Genomic DNA, 7,819 nt, shown 5'->3' with positions numbered 1-7,819 from the left:
CAAGGAAACAACTTATTTAACTCCTTAACAGTAGCGACAAACAAACCACTGCCCCACAAATTAGGTATTTTCCAAAGTTTATGTAATAATAAATCAATAAGCTTATTGCAATAATTTGAGATACATCATAAGATTATTGATTTTAGTAAAAACAACCGTAAGAGGTTTTTACTATCTTTTAGCACCATTCAGACAAGCAAAGCAGTTCAGTTTAATCATCGTTATTTATTGATGTGTCTCCAAAATATGAAACTTACAATGCTCAAAACATGGAATTATTGTAAGTTCTCAAGCACATTTTGTTAGTTTTGATGTGTGCTTTTGGTTAATTTTCAGGGAAATTGAAGTACGCTTGGGTTGATGAACTTTGGCTTGGTTTATGTGGAGATTTGATTGATCTTGGAGTAAGTTGAAGCTTGGTGTTGAGTAGAGATCACAAGGAAAACAACTTATTCAAGAAGTGCTAAATTGACTTGATCTTGGTGAGGTTTTAGGACGACTTGAAAGGAGAAATCAAAGAACGAACTTCACCGCGCATTGAAGGACCTTGGTTTAGATGTATGGAGGTGAAAGCTGTATGTTTGGACCAAGGGTGCACACCATGAGACCCTTCAAGGGCTTTGGTGCACACCATTGGAAGTGAAGGGGAGCTTCCATCCGTGAAGAAGGAAGACACCAAGCAAAAGCCATCAAAATGGCCAAGGCAAACTCCACGGACCTCACCAAGGGCCGTGGTGCTCACCACTGGCCGTGGAGGGTTCCGTGGTGAGTTGGCCAGCCACAAAATGCCAAGGAAAACACCAAGTAACACCACCAAGAGATGTGGTGCTCACCACTGGCCGTGGTGGTGCCCAATCCAGAGCAATCCGAGCCCAACAAGACTTTGGTTTCCTAGTTTGTTTAGGATTAGATTTCAACTTCTATAAATACCCTATTTTGTTCTAGGTTTAAGGGGGATTGGTAGACACACTTTTCCTACATTGTTTACACGTTTTCCCTACTGTTTATAGGCTACATTAAATGATCTAAACTCCATTATTGAAGAATTTTTTATCCACCACACGAAATTGGACAGATTTGGGAGAAAGAATACACAACTCGGATTCTTTGAGTTCTAGTTTTGTGTTTTGAATATAAATCTTCTTATACAATTGTGAGTTTTATTCATTGTTATTTGTAAGACTTCTAATACATATTTTATTCATTGTTTATTGACTTATCCTGTCACGACCCAACTCCGTAGGCCGTGACTGGTGCCCAAGTTGGGCACCCATACATACCCTTAGCCCCACTTAGCGTGTTAGCAGAATAAATAAAAGTAGAAATAAAAAAAGGGTTGCTAGAGAGCGCATGAGAACAAATATAGCACAAGAGGGCCATTAAGGCCATCACGGAACACAAAGCCCAAAATATATATACATAACCACACCACAAGTCTACAGACCTCTACAGAATCATAGCCTAGTCATATGATGGGACAGGGCCCCGTCGTACCCTTAACCAACATGTACAAATGTACAACAGAAAAGTTAGTACCAAAATAGGGTTTCGGACAAAGGAGCACTGCCAACCAACATGATGGATATCCTAAGCGAGCGAATCAGCAAACCGAGTGTCTGTACCTGCGGGCATATAACGCATCCCCCGAAGAAAGGGGGTCAGTACGGACAATGTACCGAGTATGTAAAGCATGAAATGTAATAGGTAAATCCATTACCAGAACAGAAGGTGCAAAAATAAGCAAAATATCTAGAATATCAAAATGCTTTTCATAACCACATATAATGTATGCAGAAAAATATATGTCATATCTGACCCCATTGTGGGACTCGGTGAACAAATCATGGTCGCCGCCCCATCACTGGCGCCATAGCACATCATAACTCCAGAGTAGGGAATATCTTCGTAATAAATCATATCATATCATATGGTCATATCATATCATATCATATCATATATGTACATGACACATCATAACTCCCACAAATCAAACCCATGTACAGGGCGTACCTTCCCCCTCATGTCGAGGCATGGCGAACGATGCAGAGAAGTATGCATGATAGCAAAACCTTACCCGGGATTGATGAAGAAAGTATTGAGGCATACACGAGTGGAGTAGTGAGAAACTAAATGCACTTTAAATCATTTTTGAGACTCGATGGAGTTAACAAAATGAACTATTATTCAAAAATCAAAACAAGAGTCCTATCAAGTACCTTTTGAATATCACTATGAGTTATATCCAAATAGAAATTTTGGAATCATATACACGTATCTAGGTACGATAAATATCCTTTGGAAAATCAAGAAGTTGGCCATCCTAGCGGCTCTATGAATAGGAACTTTTGGAATCATATAAAACTCATATACTTGTTTCATAAAAACCATGCCAAAAAAGAAGACTAGCTTTATATACTTATGTCAAAACATGCCAAGAGAAAGAACGGTTAGCTTTACATACTTATGCCAAAGACATGCCAAAAGAAGGAACGGTTAGCTTTACATACCTGGTACGGATTACTCCTAATACGTTCGCCTCGTCGTCTCTTGAACCTATTTAACATGAAAGTAATACTATGGTTAATGACCTTTCACTTTCCAATTCCAACTCTACAACCAAGTCTCCATAGAGGTCATTTCCTTATCCATTTCCCTCGACTAGTTCATTACTAGTTCTTAAGTTACCGAAAATCGGGCAGCATTTCCCCTATAACTTCAACATCCCCGAGATTTCAACTCGTACACCATGTCAACAACCATACCAACGAAAACAACCAGCAGCATATATACAAGTAAATCACTTCAACATTACTCAATACAACTCCAAACCACTAGCTCAAAACTACGATATCAAAATAGAGTTTTTAACCTTTATTTCGTAAAATATTTAACCATACCAAATGGGAGGGGGGGGGGGTCATGTGGCTTCAACCATAAGCACCCACACATTTTTTAGAACACTTTACATCCCTGAAACACACCACCAAACCATCTGCAAACGCAGCACCATAATCACAACACACTACTTGACTTCGATTTAGCTATAATGACTTCAATTTTGTTTGTTTCTCACGTCAAGCATCCTTATAAAATTTTTCCACTTACAACCTCATTAAAGACATGTAATATAACTCATAAAATCATCATAAACTCCAGTTCTAAAGAGAAAACTTTACCTTACCCGAAACTCACAAAAACTTGCCGGAACTCGCCTCGGAATTTCCTTTAGCGCAGCTGAAACTTCGGGGCTATTTGTTAACGTTTTGGGAATGCTACAAACCATAAATTTACATTAAAAATACCTTTATAACATAATGGTATACCCTAGACAATTAATTCATGGAATGAAATCGGAGAACTTACCTTTTTCCTCTCCAAATCCGTGGCCTTCTCTCTCTACCTCTCTAGTTTCTTCTCTTCCTTTCTCTCTTATTCTTGAGTTTTCTAGAAATGTATGGAACTTTTATAAGTCTTAAGACACATATATATAGGCCACCTAAGGGGGTGACACGTGTCAACCCCTAAGTGGCGACACATGTCAAGCCCTCATTGGGCCAACACATCCCTTTCTCCAATCATGGGATGCAACATGGCATGTGGGGCCCACCCCCTTTGCTCCAGCTTCTGCCACATGGCACTCCAATCTGCTTCCATGTGGCACTCTCCCATTCTGCCATGTGGCACTTTCTTTTCCCCTCGTGAGTTCGTAATCTCGTCTTCTTTTACGAACCTATGTAATCCTTGCTTCATAAGCTTGGTATGCACTCCAATAGCTTAAGTATGTAAGATTTCCAAGTTGGAAGCTTACGTAAATAAGTCGAGTCCTATGACTCCTTGTTTGGTCTCCAACTTCTTCCGGATTCTTCTAACTTTATTTCTAATCTTCTCTACTATGGGGTATCGCATTCTCCTTTTCTTAGAGTTGTTTGATAGCGTTATAGATTATCTGGCTCACATGATAACTCTTAAGAAGCGTAATAGTTCTTAAGAAGTCTTCAGAAGCTTTTAGAAGCTTTAAGAAACTTTAGGAAACCTTAAGAAACTTAAGAGGCTTACGATCCTTCCATGAAACTTAAGAGCCTTTCAAGAGACTTAAGAACGTGTTCCAAGGTACAAAAGTACGGGGTGTAACATATCCATTGAAATTATGAAAGTTTATACCCACAACTAGGGTTGTGGGAACCATGACGAATTAACTAGAATAGGCAAACGTAAAATTGATATTTGTGAATTGTTTACATGTATTGTGATTTCTTCATTCAAAAGTATTTCTTAGTAAGTGCACTTATTAAGAAATTTCCTGTATTCGTTGCTTTTCCAGGAGGGAGGTAGTGATTAGAAAAATACTTCACAACAGAAACTCGGAGAGTCTGGCTTCGAAAGAAGGGATAAATTCCGTCTGAGTTACTTGAGACCAGGAGGAGATAGTACTCTGGGATCTAGGGTGAGGGTTAGTATAGTATACATTCTGAGACTGGGAGGAGATGAATTAGATACGTCTAAGAAGGACCTGGAGGTGAATTAGATGCTACCTAACTCGCTAGATTTTGCATGCAATGCATTGAACGATATCATGAATACGATTAGCCTATTAACTTACAAGTCATGGGGAACACAATCCTAGTCTAGTCTTCATATTGTTTACAATCTAAATCTTGTTTACTTGTTATTAATTTGTCATTTGTTCTTAAATCATAATCAAAACCCCCACTCTTACTTTATGAAACTTTATTTTAGGGAAGTAGCAACTATGACTGAATAGTGAAAGCTAATAAAACTTGTTTCAACCTATTCCCTGTGGGTTCGACCCCGACTCTTAGTTGGGTAAGATATACTGCTAACGGTCATCTATATGTCTTTAGAGAGGTGTAATTGAGCATTATCAGTTATATATAAATTAATTTACATAACCTCTTTACCATTTTTTTACATAACCTCACGAAATATTATTAGTTGATTGTTTCTCAGTGAGATAAATATGCATTACAACAAAAGACACATTTAGACAAGAGTGCCTTTTGAAACTTTGCAAAGTAAATCGTGCAACTTTGGACGATTTTCAAAAATGAGAAAAATGACTAATCATCGAACACCACACGACTTGCAAAATCGAAAAAAGGTTTTGGGCTTCATTCACAACTGAACGATATGTGACTTTCAGAAAATAGGTTGGGGTGTGTGGGGGTGGGGTGGTGGAAAGCAATATTAACGCAAATCGTGGGCATATGGACGATGTGTCAGTCTTGGTTTGCTCCAAAATTTAGTGGCCTGCTTGTAATATTTAAGTTGTGGCCCTTTAGGCTCCAAATTCCTATAAAAACTTATCAAATAAAAAAAAATTAAACATATTTAAACAAATATTTTCATGGGTCAATTCGAGTTGCATATCATCTCAATATTTAAAAGTGATAGTTTCAAATATATAAAGTAAAGTAATTAGTTTACAACAAATATAACTATGTTTTTATGTACATAGAAAATACCCAAAAGTAATAGAAATTATACATTGACTATATAGTTTTCCCAAAGTCATGGAAAGTGTACACTAGCTATACAATCTAGCTTACCTATCGTAAGTTTTATTGATAAATCTATATTAAATTTGGATTAAAGCTTAAATTCATGATACATTGACCAAGTCAAATTATTGGTTAATAAAGTCAGATTAATATTTAAATTAGAATTATATGGCTAAAATAAAGCTAAAATTACATTTGGACCAGTCCATTAAATGGACAAGGCGAGCCTAACTCATGATCTTCAAGCCCAAGGTCTTCTAAATTATTTAAAGGCCAAAATATCCCTAAAACCCTAGCTCATGCCTATTTAAAGGGGTCTTCAAAAGAAAAGAAAGACACAGAAATACATAGAGAATCCTTGCTCTTTAGTGGCAATCTGCTAGTCTTCTGCATACAAAGAAGTCTTCATCTTCGAGTGTTGAGCAGAAAGTATTCCATCAAATCAAGAACGAAGTAAGACTCTTGAATTGATAACAATGAAGAGGAGAATCAGGAGATTACATCTTTCTTTGTTAAGATTTCATAAAGATTGTAACCTTCGCACTTATTAAAATATAAATATTATTGTTTGCTTTCTATTTTTTCCTTTCTTGATCGTTATATTTCAGGAACGAAACTTAGTCTCTTACACCTATATATGAGTTATACACTAACTTTATACACTCAAAAATATGAATATAACTTAAGTATACATGAAGTATACACTGACTATTCAATCTTGATCAACTCAAAATCACCTCTAAACAGTCCCAAAATTTAAATATGAAATCTTCTCGATGTTTCAAGTCTTTTGATATATTATTCACTCAAAATGATTAATGCTTATAGTACATCAAATTTTTAAATCAAGTGAGCTTTGAAACTTTAATGGTTGATTGATCATGAAAGAAGAAGGAAGGAAGACTCAAAGCAGCAAAGAGAAAATAAAGAAGGAGGAGGAGGAGCCATTAATGGCTAAAGTGGAAGGAAGAAGAAGAAGTGGATTCGGTCAATTCCAGGTAGTTTTTGAAAATTAGGCCAGTTTTCTTGTAAAGCAAATGGTTGAATGACCACTTTGCCTAATTTCCTTTTTAAATCTGTTAACTAAGAGGGTCAAAATAAACCCAGTTAAAAAAATAAGCAGGTTATTCACCCGCCCAAATATAAATGGGTTAGACGGGTCATGATTATTTGAGTTGATTTTACCACCATTAATCTTAACCAAAGCTCTCTAGCTAGCTGGACTAGTTTGTTGGTCTATAATATTTATTCTTTTGCAACATAACTCCTGAATAAGTTCTTTAAAAACTGAAAGCACGTTGGGCATAACTTGGATATGATATATAAATTTATCCTCTGCAAAAAAGTTATTTGTTGTAAGGACATAAATTAAAGAGCAGCAATATCCGATGACAAGATATGAATAAGCTATTTAGGAAATCCCAACTAGAGGTAGGTGGCTGAAGGACGAATATGAGAACTAGCAATGTAGGACTTGACAAAGTCGGGATCTTGTCGTGTCAAAGTGTTCCAAACTTTACAAACAAACTTGAATTGCATGAGATACTTGGCGGGTATCGATGTTAGTATCTTGAATACTATATCATGTCCGAGCTGACCTATAAAATGAGTTTCTTCCTCATCCCTCCACGATACCTTTTTTGGATTTTTTAAATTATTTTTTTGGCGGTTGTAGGGGACGCGATTGTTGTGGATAAGATCTTTTGGTAACTTCTTAAGATCTATTGGTAACTTGGTTGGGACATTAGTTTTGTTGAACTTGTGTACAGTTTTGTTTGAACAACAACTTCTCCTTTGCCCTTTGCATCTCCAAGTATGACTTTGGAAAATAATTTATGTCCAGATGTTTAAAATTCTTCATGTTATCTGTCATATGATGTATGCATCCATAATCGACAAGCCACATCATCATTTTGAGCTTCTAATTGCATTCTCCAACAAATAACTTCTCTTCATCATCTTCAACGTTTCTAGTAACTTGAGCTTGATTTGTTTTACACACTTTATCCACATGACTGAATTGCTTGTAGAACTTGCATTGAATTCCAGGTCTATACCAACAATTTTTTTTGTATGATTGATATTGTTACAATAAGGACAAGGTGGCCAGGAACTTATTATTTGAGCTAATTTTGTCACCCTTAATCTTAACCAAAGCTCTCTATCTAGTTGGGCAGGTTTTTTGGCATTCAATTTTTGTCCTTTTGGTACATAACTTATGAATAAGTTCTTTCAAAACTGAATGCACGTGGGGCATAACTTGGGTATGGTATATAAATTAATCCCCTGCAAAAACGATA

Source organism: Solanum dulcamara, chromosome 8, assembly GCF_947179165.1.
Source record: "Solanum dulcamara chromosome 8, daSolDulc1.2, whole genome shotgun sequence".
Taxonomy (NCBI): domain Eukaryota; kingdom Viridiplantae; phylum Streptophyta; class Magnoliopsida; order Solanales; family Solanaceae; genus Solanum; species Solanum dulcamara.
The sequence above is the reverse complement of the archived record's forward strand: the minus strand, read 5'-3'. Positions refer to the sequence as shown.